Below are 13,420 nucleotides of genomic sequence, written 5' to 3'. Positions count from 1 at the left end.
CATTGAAAGAGTGCGGTCAGTCTGCTCTTTCCTGGGTGGGTTACATTGACCGAGGGGGGTCAGTCTGCCCTTCCCTGGGTGTGTTACATTGACAGAGTTCGGTCAGTCTGCTCTTCCCTTGGTGTGTTACATTGAAAGAGTGGGGTCAGTCTGCTCTTCCCTGCGTGTGTTACATTGACAGAGTGGGGCCAGTCTGCTCTTCCCTGGGTGTGTTATATTGACAGAGTGGGGTCAGTCTGCTCTTCACTGGGTGTGTTACATTGACAGAGTGGGGTCAGTCTGCTCTTCCCTGGGTGTGTTACATTGACACAGTGGGGTCAGTCTGCTCTTTCCTGGTAGTGTTACATTGACAGAGTGGGGTCAGTCTGCTCTTTCCTGGGTGGGTTACATTGACAGAGAGGGGTCAGTGTGCTATTCCCTGTCGGTGTTACATTGACAGAGTGGGGTCAGTCTGCTCTTCCCTGGGTGTGTTACATTGATAGAGTGGGGTCAGTCTGCTCTTTCCTGGGTGGGTTACGTTGACAGAGTGAGGTCAGTCTGCCCTTCCCTGGGTGTGTTACATTGACAGAGAAGGGTCAGTCTGCTCTTCCCTTTGTGAGTTTCATTGACAGAGTGGGGTCAGTCTGCTCATCCCTGGGTGTGTTACATTGACACAGTGGGGTCAGTCTGCTCTTTCCTGGTAGTGTTACATTGACAGAGTGGGGTCAGTCTGCTCTTTCCAGGGTGGGTTACATTGACAGAGTGGGGTCAGTCTGCTCTTCCCTGGGTGTGTTACATTGACAGAGTGGGGTCGGTCTGCTCTTCCCTGGGTGTGTTACATTGACAGAGGGGGGTCAGTCTGCCCTTCCCTGGGTGTGTTACACTGACAGATTGGGGTCAGTCTGCTCTTCCCTGGGTCTGTTACATTGACAGAGTGGGGTCAGTCTGCTCTTCCCTGGGTGTGTTACATTGACAGAGTGTGCTCTGTCTGCTCTTCCCTGGGGGTCTTACATTGACAGAGTGGAGTCAGTCTGCTCTTCCCTGGGGGGTGTTACATTGAAAGAGTGCGGTCAGTCTGCTCTTCCCTGGGGGTGTTAAATTGACAGAGTGAGGTCAGTCTGCTCTTCCGTGGGTGTGTTACAGTGACAGAGTGGGGTCAGTCTGCTCTTCCCTGGGTGTGTTACTTTGCTAGAATGGGGTCAGTCTGCTCTTCCCTGGTGGTGTTTTATTGACAGAGTGGGGCCAGTCTGCTCTTCCCTGGGTGTGTTATATTGACAGAGTGGGGTGAGTCTGCTCTTCCCTGGGTGTGTTACATTGACAGAGTGGGGTCAGTCTGCTCTTTACAGAGTGTGTTACATTGACAGAGTGGGGTCAGTCTGTTCTTCCATGTGTGTGTTACATTAACAGAGTTGGGTCAGTCTGCTCTTCCCTGGGTGTGTTACATTGACAGAGTGGGGTCAGTCTGCTCTTCCCTGGGTGTGTTACATTGACAGAGTGGAGTCAGTCTGTTCTTCCATGTGTGTGTTACATTGACAGAGTTGGGTCAGTCTGCTCTTCCCTGGGGGTGTTACTTTGATAGAATGGGGTCAGTCTGCTCTTCCCTGGGTGTGATACATTGACAGAGAAGGGTCAGTCTGCTCTTCCCTGGGTGGGTTACATTGACAGAGTGGGGTGAGTCTGCTCTTCCCTGGGTGTTTTATATCGACAGAGTGGAATCAGTTTGCTCTTCCCTGGGTGTGTTACATTAACAGTGTGGGGTCAGTCTGCTCTTCCCTTTGTGAGTTTCATTGACAGAGTTGGGTCAGTCTGCTTCTCCCTGGGTGTGTTACATTGACACAGTGGGGTCAGTCTGCTCTTTCCTGGTAGTGTTACATTGACAGAGTGGGGTCAGTCTGCTCTTTCCAGGGTGGGTTACATTGACAGAGTGGGGTCAGTCTGCTCTTCCCTGGGTCTGTTACATTGACAGAGTGGGGTTAGTCTGCTCTTCCCTGGGTCTGTTACATTGACAGAGTGGGGTCAGTCTGCTCTTTGCAGGGTGTGTTACATTGACAGAGTTAGGTTGGTCTGCCCTTCCCTGTGTGTGTTACGTTGACAGAGTGGGGTCAGTGTGCTCAAACCTGGGTGCGTTAAATTGACAGAGTGGGGTCAGTCAGCTCTTCCCTGTGTGTGTAACATTGACAGAGTGGGGTCAGTCTGCTCTTTACAGGGTGTGTTACATTGACATAGTGGGGTCAGTCTGTTCTTCCATGGGTGTGTTACATTGACAGAGTTGTGTCAGTCTGCTCTTCCCTGGGTGAGTTACATTAACAGAGTGGGGTCAGTCTGCACTTCCCTGCGTGTGTTACATTGAAAGAGTGGGGTCAGTCTGCTCTTCCCTGGGGGTGTTAAATTAACAGATTGGGGTCAGTCTGCCCTTCCCTGGATGTGTTGCATTCACAGAGAAGGGTCAGTCTGCTCTTCCCTGGGTGTGTTACATTGTCAGAGTAGGGTCGGTCTGCCCTTCCCTGTGTGTTTTACATTGACAGAGTGGGGTCAGTCTGCTCTTTACAGAGTGTGTTACATTGACAGAGTGGGGTCAGTCTGTTCTTCCATGTGTGTGTTACATTGACAGAGTTGGGTCAGTCTGCTCTTCCCTGGGGTGTTACATTGACAGAGTGGGGTCAGTCTGCTCTTCCCTGTGTGTTACATTGACAGAGTGGGGTCAGTCTGCTCTTCCCTGGGGCTGTTACTTTGATAGAATGGGGTCAGTCTGCTCTTCCCTGGGTGTGTTATATTGACAGAGTTGGGTCAGTCTGCTCTTCCCTGGGGGTGTTACATCGACAGAGTGGGGTGAGTCTGCTCTTCCCTGGGGGTGTTTTATTGACAGAGTGGGGCCAGTCTGCTCTTCCCTGGGTGTGTTATATTGACAGAGTGGGTTCAGTCTGCTCTTTCCTGGGTGGGTTACATTGACCGAGGGGGGTCAGTCTGCCCTTCCCTGGGTGTGTTACATTGACAGAGAAGGGTCAGTCTGCTCTTCCCTGGGTCTGTTACATTGACAGAGTGGGGTCAGTCTGCTCTTCCCTGGGTGTGTTACATTGACAGAGTGTGCTCAGTCTGCTCTTCCCTGGGTCTGTTACATTGAAAGAGTGCGGTCAGTCTGCTCTTCCCTGGGGGTGTTAAATTGACAGAGTGAGGTCAGTCTGCTCTTCCGTGGGTGTGTTACAGTGACAGAGTGGGGTCAGTCTGCTCTTCCCTGGGTGTGTTACTTTGCTAGAATGGGGTCAGTCTGCTCTTCCCTGGGTGTGTTATATTGACAGAGTTGGGTCAGTCTGCTATTCCCTGGGGGTGTTACATCGACAGAGTGGGGTGAGTCTGCTCTTCCCTGGGGGTGTTTTATTGACAGAGTGGGGCCAGTCTGCTCTTCCCTGGGTGTGTTATATTGACAGAGTGGGGTCAGTCTGCTCTTCCCTGGGTGTGTTACATTGACAGAGTGGGGTCAGTCTGCTCTTCCCTGTGTGTGTTACATTGACAGAGTGGGGTCAGTCTGCTCTTTCCTGGGTGGTTTACATTGACAGCGTGGGGTCAGTGTGCTCAAACCTGGGTCTGTTACATTGACAGAGTGGGGTCAGTCTGCTCTTTGCAGGGTGTGTTACATTGACAGAGTTAGGTTCGTCTGCCCTTCCCTGTGTGTGTTACGTTGACAGAGTGGGGTCAGTGTGCTCAAACCTGGGTGCGTTAAATTGACAGAGTGGGGTCAGTCAGCTCTTCCCTGTGTGTGTAACATTGACAGAGTGGGGTCAGTCTGCTCTTTACAGGGTGTGTTACATTGACATAGTGGGGTCAGTCTGTTCTTCCATGGGTGTGTTACATTGACAGAGTTGTGTCAGTCTGCTCTTCCCTGGGTGAGTTACATTAACAGAGTGGGGTCAGTCTGCACTTCCCTGCGTGTGTTACATTGAAAGAGTGGGGTCAGTCTGCTCTTCCCTGGGGGTGTTAAATTAACAGATTGGGGTCAGTCTGCCCTTCCCTGGATGTGTTGCATTCACAGAGAAGGGTCAGTCTGCTCTTCCCTGGGTGTGTTACATTGTCAGAGTAGGGTCGGTCTGCCCTTCCCTGTGTGTTTTACATTGACAGAGTGGGGTTAGTCTGCTCTTTACAGAGTGTGTTACATTGACAGAGTGGGGTCAGTCTGTTCTTCCATGTGTGTGTTACATTGACAGAGTTGTGTCAGTCTGCTCTTCCCTGGGTGTGTTACATTGACAGAGTGGGGTCAGTCTGCTCTTCCCTGTGTGTTACATTGACAGAGTGGGGTCAGTCTGCTCTTCCCTGGGGGTGTTACTTTGATAGAATGGGGTCAGTCTGCTCTTCCCTGGGTGTGTTATATTGACAGAGTTGGGTCAGTCTGCTCTTCCCTGGGGGTGTTACATCGACAGAGTGGGGTGAGTCTGCTCTTCCCTGGGGGTGTTTTATTGACAGAGTGGGGCCAGTCTGCTCTTCCCTGGGTGTGTTACATTGACAGAGTTCGGTCAGTCTGCTCTTCCCTGGGTGTGTTACATTGAAAGAGTGGGGTCAGTCTGCTCTTCCCTGCGTGTGTTACATTGACAGAGTGGGGCCAGTCTGCTCTTCCCTGGGTGTGTTATATTGACAGAGTGGGGTCAGTCTGCTCTTCACTGGGTGTGTTACATTGACAGAGTGGGGTCAGTCTGCTCTTCCCTGGGTGTGTTACATTGACACAGTGGGGTCAGTCTGCTCTTTCCTGGTAGTGTTACATTGACAGAGTGGGGTCAGTCTGCTCTTTCCTGGGTGGGTTACATTGACAGAGAGGGGTCAGTGTGCTATTCCCTGTCGGTGTTACATTGACAGAGTGGGGTCAGTCTGCTCTTCCCTGGGTGTGTTACATTGATAGAGTGGGGTCAGTCTGCTCTTTCCTGGGTGGGTTACGTTGACAGAGTGAGGTCAGTCTGCCCTTCCCTGGGTGTGTTACATTGACAGAGAAGGGTCAGTCTGCTCTTCCCTTTGTGAGTTTCATTGACAGAGTGGGGTCAGTCTGCTCATCCCTGGGTGTGTTACATTGACACAGTGGGGTCAGTCTGCTCTTTCCTGGTAGTGTTACATTGACAGAGTGGGGTCAGTCTGCTCTTTCCAGGGTGGGTTACATTGACAGAGTGGGGTCAGTCTGCTCTTCCCTGGGTGTGTTACATTGACAGAGTGGGGTCGGTCTGCTCTTCCCTGGGTGTGTTACATTGACAGAGGGGGGTCAGTCTGCCCTTCCCTGGGTGTGTTACACTGACAGATTGGGGTCAGTCTGCTCTTCCCTGGGTCTGTTACATTGACAGAGTGGGGTCAGTCTGCTCCTCCCTGGGTGTGTTACATTGACAGAGTGTGCTCTGTCTGCTCTTCCCTGGGGGTCTTACATTGACAGAGTGGAGTCAGTCTGCTCTTCCCTGGGGGGTGTTACATTGAAAGAGTGCGGTCAGTCTGCTCTTCCCTGGGGGTGTTAAATTGACAGAGTGAGGTCAGTCTGCTCTTCCGTGGGTGTGTTACAGTGACAGAGTGGGGTCAGTCTGCTCTTCCCTGGGTGTGTTACTTTGCTAGAATGGGGTCAGTCTGCTCTTCCCTGGTGGTGTTTTATTGACAGAGTGGGGCCAGTCTGCTCTTCCCTGGGTGTGTTATATTGACAGAGTGGGGTGAGTCTGCTCTTCCCTGGGTGTGTTACATTGACAGAGTGGGGTCAGTCTGCTCTTTACAGAGTGTGTTACATTGACAGAGTGGGGTCAGTCTGTTCTTCCATGTGTGTGTTACATTGACAGAGTTGGGTCAGTCTGCTCTTCCCTGGGTGTGTTACATTGACAGAGTGGAGTCAGTCTGTTCTTCCATGTGTGTGTTACATTGACAGAGTTGGGTCAGTCTGCTCTTCCCTGGGGGTGTTACTTTGATAGAATGGGGTCAGTCTGCTCTTCCCTGGGTGTGATACATTGACAGAGAAGGGTCAGTCTGCTCTTCCCTGGGTGGGTTACATTGACAGAGTGGGGTGAGTCTGCTCTTCCCTGGGTGTTTTTTCTCGACAGAGTGGAATCAGTTTGCTCTTCCCTGGGTGTGTTACATTAACAGTGTGGGGTCAGTCTGCTCTTCCCTTTGTGAGTTTCATTGACAGAGTGGGGTCAGTCTGCTTCTCCCTGGGTGTGTTACATTGACACAGTGGGGTCAGTCTGCTCTTTCCTGGTAGTGTTACATTGACAGAGTGGGGTCAGTCTGCTCTTTCCAGGGTGGGTTACATTGACAGAGTGGGGTCAGTCTGCTCTTCCCTGGGTGTGTTACATTGACAGAGTGGGGTCGGTCTGCTCTTCCCTGGGTGTGTTACATTGACAGAGGGGGGTCAGTCTGCCCTTCCCTGGGTGTGTTACACTGACAGATTGGGGTCAGTCTGCTCTTCCCTGGGTCTGTTACATTGACAGAGTGGGGTTAGTCTGCTCTTCCCTGGGTCTGTTACATTGACAGAGTGGGGTCAGTCTGCTCTTTGCAGGGTGTGTTACATTGACAGAGTTAGGTTGGTCTGCCCTTCCCTGTGTGTGTTACGTTGACAGAGTGGGGTCAGTGTGCTCAAACCTGGGTGCGTTAAATTGACAGAGTGGGGTCAATCAGCTCTTCCCTGTGTGTGTAACATTGACAGAGTGGGGTCAGTCTGCTCTTTACAGGGTGTGTTACATTGACATAGTGGGGTCAGTCTGTTCTTCCATGGGTGTGTTACATTGACAGAGTTGTGTCAGTCTGCTCTTCCCTGGGTGAGTTACATTAACAGAGTGGGGTCAGTCTGCACTTCCCTGCGTGTGTTACATTGAAAGAGTGGGGTCAGTCTGCTCTTCCCTGGGGGTGTTAAATTAACAGATTGGGGTCAGTCTGCCCTTCCCTGGATGTGTTGCATTCACAGAGAAGGGTCAGTCTGCTCTTCCCTGGGTGTGTTACATTGTCAGAGTAGGGTCGGTCTGCCCTTCCCTGTGTGTTTTACATTGACAGAGTGGGGTCAGTCTGCTCTTTACAGAGTGTGTTACATTGACAGAGTGGGGTCAGTCTGTTCTTCCATGTGTGTGTTACATTGACAGAGTTGGGTCAGTCTGCTCTTCCCTGGGTGTGTTACATTGACAGAGTGGGGTCAGTCTGCTCTTCCCTGTGTGTTACATTGACAGAGTGGGGTCAGTCTGCTCTTCCCTGGGGGTGTTACTTTGATAGAATGGGGTCAGTCTGCTCTTCCCTGGGTGTGTTATATTGACAGAGTTGGGTCAGTCTGCTCTTCCCTGGGGGTGTTACATCGACAGAGTGGGGTGAGTCTGCTCTTCCCTGGGGGTGTTTTATTGACAGAGTGGGGCCAGTCTGCTCTTCCCTGGGTGTGTTACATTGACAGAGTTCGGTCAGTCTGCTCTTCCCTGGGTGTGTTACATTGAAAGAGTGGGGTCAGTCTGCTCTTCCCTGCGTGTGTTACATTGACAGAGTGGGGCCAGTCTGCTCTTCCCTGGGTGTGTTATATTGACAGAGTGGGGTCAGTCTGCTCTTCACTGGGTGTGTTACATTGACAGAGTGGGGTCAGTCTGCTCTTCCCTGGGTGTGTTACATTGACACAGTGGGGTCAGTCTGCTCTTTCCTGGTAGTGTTACATTGACAGAGTGGGGTCAGTCTGCTCTTTCCTGGGTGGGTTACATTGACAGAGAGGGGTCAGTGTGCTATTCCCTGTCGGTGTTACATTGACAGAGTGTAGGGGGTAGTGTAATTTTTAAACGGTTAGCTGCCTTTTAGTCTTTTCTACCTCATAGTAAACACAAGCAGACACTCGAAACTGTTGCCGGACCTCCCCCACGTTTATATGAATGAAACAGTTGTAACAGCTTTCCTCGATAGTTGAGAGGCCGCCCTTAACCACAGTTGTACAACATCATCCATATAAGGGAAGAACGGGAAGCTCAAACACTGATTGGCCAAGTGAATGATAAAAGAATCCCAGGCACCAGAACCCAAAAAAGGAAAACAGTGCGGAATCCGAGCACTCGTTGGTCAAGGCAGCAGTAGTAAACCCAGCCCACATATACATGTATATAATGTGTGGAGATTACTATGCTTGTGTGTGTGTACCTTTGGGAACAGCACCCGACTTTGCAAAGTTGAATGAAAAGTTTTGGACTGACTCCTCCGTGTCTTTGTTCCTGGGAAGGGAAATGAAAAGTGCCGTAGATGGGGCTGGATAGCTACCTATCTCGCACAATTGGGGGCTCCTCCGGGATGAAATAATTATTGCCGGGGGGGGGCAGTCTCTTCGGCTCACGGATCAAGCCTGATTACAACAAAGACGCGTCTAGTATATATTTATACTTCTCACTGATCGGCTTGGTCCGTTGGCCGTCGGCCAAGGGACGATGTGACCCGGCTCATTTAAAAATAATTTTGAATCCTGGAAAAGGAACACACGGACGAGTGCTGGGACGACCGGTTAGTGACTATACACGGGGGTACACACATTTAAAAAGGCCAGACAACTCCGTGCACGGATCAAGGTAAGAGATTCTTTTGTTCTTCCTTGTTGGCCGCGTGGTTTTGACGGTCATCTGTGAAAACGCTTTGGGCGTTTAAGACCAGGACTGAAGATAAACCACGGGAAATTGTGGTTTTGACGGTCATCTGTGAAAACGCTTTGGGCGTTTAAGACCAGGACTGAAGATAAACCACGGGAAATTGTGGTTTTGACGGTCATCTGTGAAAACGCTTTGGGCGTTTAAGACCAGGACTGAAGATAAACCACGGGAAATTGTGGTTTTGACGGTCATCTGTGAAAACGCTTTGGGCGTTTAAGACCAGGACCGAAGATAAACCATGGGAAATCAGACTTCTAGATTTACTAAGGAAAAGTCAGGGAAGACTGCAAATGGGAAAGAAATACCCCCCGATAGTCCATTAGGTCGGAAGTTAAGTCTATGGACGGACAGTAGTAGAACGAAGGACTTAAAGAAAGAGACCATGATAAAATATTGTTGTTTTATATGGACCAAAGAACCTATCCGCGCCCCCTCGGTAGTTTGGCCCGAGTATGGGTCTGATGAAGACTGGGTGTGTCAAATCCTAAATGTATATGTTAACAGAAAACAACCGTTTGACCCAGAGGAGAGCAAATATGCCGCCGCCTGGTTGGCGGGAGACGGCGAGAGTCCCACGCGTCTCTATCCTCTGACTCCCCAAACAGACCCGAGGAAGCCCCAGAAGTCTTGGGACATCCTCACCGACGGTTTGCCACCGTCTTCCCCGCCCCCATATATACCACCCGCGCACGACCAGGCGTCCAGCGCGGACCTCCCTCCTGCGATGGATAATTCCGAGTCCCAGCAGGCTACGACCAGTGAGGAAGGGACTGCTGGGGGGTGTACAGGAGGGGGCACAGAACTCACCCCAGGCACTAGGAAATCAGTCCGACTCGAGATGCGGAGAGGTCGAGAAGAGGGATTGAGAGCTGGGAGGAGTGATAATATTGAACAGCTGAACCCCTTACGAGAGGTGCCGTTTGGGAACGAACGGACCGGGTTTGTAGTACAACCTTTAAATTCTGGGGATATCCGGCATCTCCGTAATGAACTACCCCGTCTACTGGACGACCCCGTCAGTGTGGGAATACAACTGGACCAATTTCTGGGGCCCAGTATATACACATGGGCTGAACTGCAGGCCATGATGAGAATACTATTTAATTACGATGAAATTGTTATGATCCGGAATAGTGCAATGGCCATTTGGGATAGGGAGCATCAGGACGGCCCTCAGCGTGGAGAGCAGAAGTACCCCTTAGAGGACCCCCGGTGGGATCATAACGACGCGGGGGGAAGGGCCAATATGACAGACCTCAGAAGCCTTATCATCAGGGGGATCCAAACCTGCGTGCCCAAACAGCGGAATTTAGCAAAAGCATTTGAAGTTGGACAGAAAAAGGATGAATCCCCGAGTGAGTTTTTAGACCGTTTGCGGGAGTCCATGCGAAAGTATTCAGGTTTAGACCCCGATGGGGAAATAGGCAAGAGCATGCTTAAGGTGCACTTTGTGACTAAGTCATGGCCTGACATTCAGAAGAAATTACAGAAAGTGGAGGATTGGGCTGAAAAGGATGTTGCAGAATTATTACGGGAAGCACAGAAGGTGTACGTTCAGAGGGATGTAATAAGGGAGAAACATAAGACAAAAATGATGGTGGCAGCCGTACGGGAAGCTTGTAAGTCCACCGGAATGGGGGAGGGAGATTCTGGGGTGGAAAGAGGAACGTCGAAGAAAAGTTGGAGAGGGAGAGAAGCGAGACGGGGCAGAAGTGAGAGAGGAGGATCTTATGGAATTGAGCGCCCTCAGAAGGCCGGATGTTACCATTGCGGGAAACTGGGACACTTCAAAAGGGATTGTCCCGAGTTTAAAAGGGAAAGAGAAGGGATGTATGAAATGGAGTGTGAACAAATGGATTAGGGAAGTCAGGGGAGGATCGGAACACGGGCCTACCAAGAACCCCTGGTAAATTTACGGGTGGGCCCATTTAGACAAGATGTTACCTTCTTAGTTGACACAGGCGCTGGCAGGTCCTCAATTCCCCTCCATCCGAGGGGGGTTGGCTTCCAAGCTAAAACATTAAACATTTCAGGAGTTAAGGGTGGGGTTTTTAGTGCGAGAATATTCGAACCACAACCCTTGCGGCTGGAGGAGGAGGAACTCCAGGTTGAACTCCTTCACCTCCCCCATCTTCCCTATGGGTTGTTGGGACGGGATTTGATAGTCTGTTTCGGATTGCGAATAGAAGTGGGAGAAGAGGAAGAATTAGCCGTTACCATGTCATACCTTAGTGAGTCCCGATTGACAGAGATAGACCCTAGGGTTTGGGTCGCCAAAGGGAACCGGGGGGGACTCGCAATTCGACCTGTGGAGGTAAAATTAAAGCCCCAGAGCCCCGACGTCAGAGTGCGCCAATACCCCATCTCTTGGGAAGGGAGGCAGGGCCTGAAGACAGTTATGGAAGACCTAATAAAAGATGGATTGGTAGAGCCCTGTATGTCACGATACAATTCCCCAATCCTGCCGGTCCGGAAGTCGGATGGGAGCTACCGAATGGTCCAAGACCTAAGGGAGGTAAATAAAATTGTCCAAGTACGGCACCCTGTGGTACCGAACCCATACACTATTCTGGGGCGAATTCCCCCGGACCACGGCTGGTTTAGTGTTATAGACTTAAAGGATGCCTTCTGGGCGTGTCCCCTGGACAAGGACAGTAGGGATCTTTTTGCTTTTGAATGGGAGGATCCTGATACTGGCAGAAAACAACAGTACAGGTGGACCGTACTCCCCCAAGGATTCACTGAGTCCCCGACTCTGTTCAGGCAGATTCTGGAACAATTATTGGAGGGACTAACCTTGTCCCCGTCCCTTAAGCTTATACAATATGTGGACGATCTCCTTTTATCCGGACCGGCGGAGGAGGACGTCCTACTTGGGACTAATGCCCTGTTAAATTACCTAGCTGAGAAGGGGTTAAGAGTGAGTCAGAAGAAGCTCCAATATGTTGAGAAAGAGGTTAAGTACCTGGGACACTTGATAAGCCAGGGACAGAAACGAATAAGTCCGGAAAGAGTGCGGGCAATAATCGAACTAGGCCTCCCAACGACCAAGAGGGAGTTGCGGAAGTTCTTGGGACTCTTAGGCTATTGTCGGTTATGGATAGACGACTATGCCCCCCTTACTAAAGACTTGTACCTAAAACTCATTGAGGAGGCACCCAACAGAATAAAATGGGAGGAGGAGGAGAAAAAGTTAATTGAAATCCTAAAAGGAAAATTGATGGCCGCACCTGTTTTAAGCTTGCCGGATTTTAGTAAGACATTTCGCCTCTTTGTGAACTCCAGAAAGGGAACCGCTCTTGGAGTATTGACCCAGGACTGGGGGGGTAAAAGGAAGCCCGTGGCTTTCCTGTCAAAAATTCTGGATCCAGTCTCCCGAGGGTGGCCGGAGTGTGTCCAAGCGGTGGCAGCCACGGCAAAGCTGGTAGAGGAAAGCAGGAAGTTGACTTTCGGGGCCCCCTTGACAGTCACTACTCCCCACCAGGTTAGAACTATCCTGAATCAGAAGGCCGGGAGGTGGCTGACTGACTCGAGAATTCTGAAATATGAAGCCATATTGTTAGACCGAGAAGACCTCCGAATAGAAGTCGGGGGCTGCCAGAACCCGGCGGACTTCCTTTGGAAAGGGGAGGGCGAGGAGGAACTGGAACACTGCTGTTCAGACATAATAGAGTACCAGAGTAAAGTGAGGGAAGATCTGAGGGATACCCCCTTACATGCAGGAAGGCGGTGGTACATTGATGGGTCCTCTCGAGTGATAGATGGGAAGAGACACAACGGTTATGCAGTCATTAGTGAGACTGGTTGGGAATTAGTGGAAAGTGGACGGCTACCGAATGCCTGGTCCGCACAAACGTGCGAATTGTACGCCTTGCACCGAGCTCTGAGGAATTTAAAGGGAATAGCCGGGACAATCTACACTGACTCTAAGTATGCCTTTGGGGTAGTACACACCTTTGGGAAGATCTGGAAAGAAAGGGGAATGATAAATAGTAGAGGAAAGGAGTTGGTCCACGAGGAACTAGTAGCCATGATCTTGGAGGATTTGTTGCTGCCACAAGAGATTGCTGTAGTACATGTGAAAGGACACCAGAAAGACGATAAAATAGAGACCCTGGGGAATCAATTGGCAGATGAACAGGCAAAATTGGCTGGGATGGGGAAGGAAGTAATAAACTGCCTGGTAAGGATTCCACAGATATCCGAAATTACCGAAGTGCCCACGTTTACTGACAAAGAAGAAACTCTTCTCGCGTCTCTGGGGGGTACAAAGGATAGGGAAGGCAAGTGGACCTTACCCGATGGCCGCCAGCTACTAAATCGACCGTTGACGCGGGACATTATTGCCCGTTTACACCAAGGGGGTCACTGGGGCGCCCAGGCACTGTGTGATGCCTTCCTGCGCCGATATGCTCACCCTGGTCTGTACACGGTAGCCAAGCAGGTCACAGGAGATTGCATAACGTGTCGAAAGATTAACAAAAGGGGGCTGCGGCAGCATGCAAGACAAGGGGGTAGGAGTCCGGCCTATAGGCCGTTTGAGTATATCCAGGTAGATTACACTGAGCTCCCCCCCATAGGTCGACTGAAGTATCTATTAGTAGTGGTAGATCACCTGACAGGATGGGTGGAAGCTTTCCCCACTACCACGGCAACGGCAACTCAGGTTAGCAAGATTCTACTCGAGCAAATCATCCCACGATTTGGGCTACCCCGCGCTATTGACTCTGACCAGGGGAGCCACTTCACCTCGACCATCCTCCAGAATGTAGTGCAAGCAATGGGGATTGACTGGGATTTGCACACCCCCTGGCATCCCTCCTCCTCGGGCAAGGTCGAAAGAA

Source organism: Chiloscyllium punctatum, chromosome 31, assembly GCF_047496795.1.
Source record: "Chiloscyllium punctatum isolate Juve2018m chromosome 31, sChiPun1.3, whole genome shotgun sequence".
Classification (NCBI taxonomy): domain Eukaryota; kingdom Metazoa; phylum Chordata; class Chondrichthyes; order Orectolobiformes; family Hemiscylliidae; genus Chiloscyllium; species Chiloscyllium punctatum.
This window is presented reverse-complemented; position numbering follows the sequence as displayed.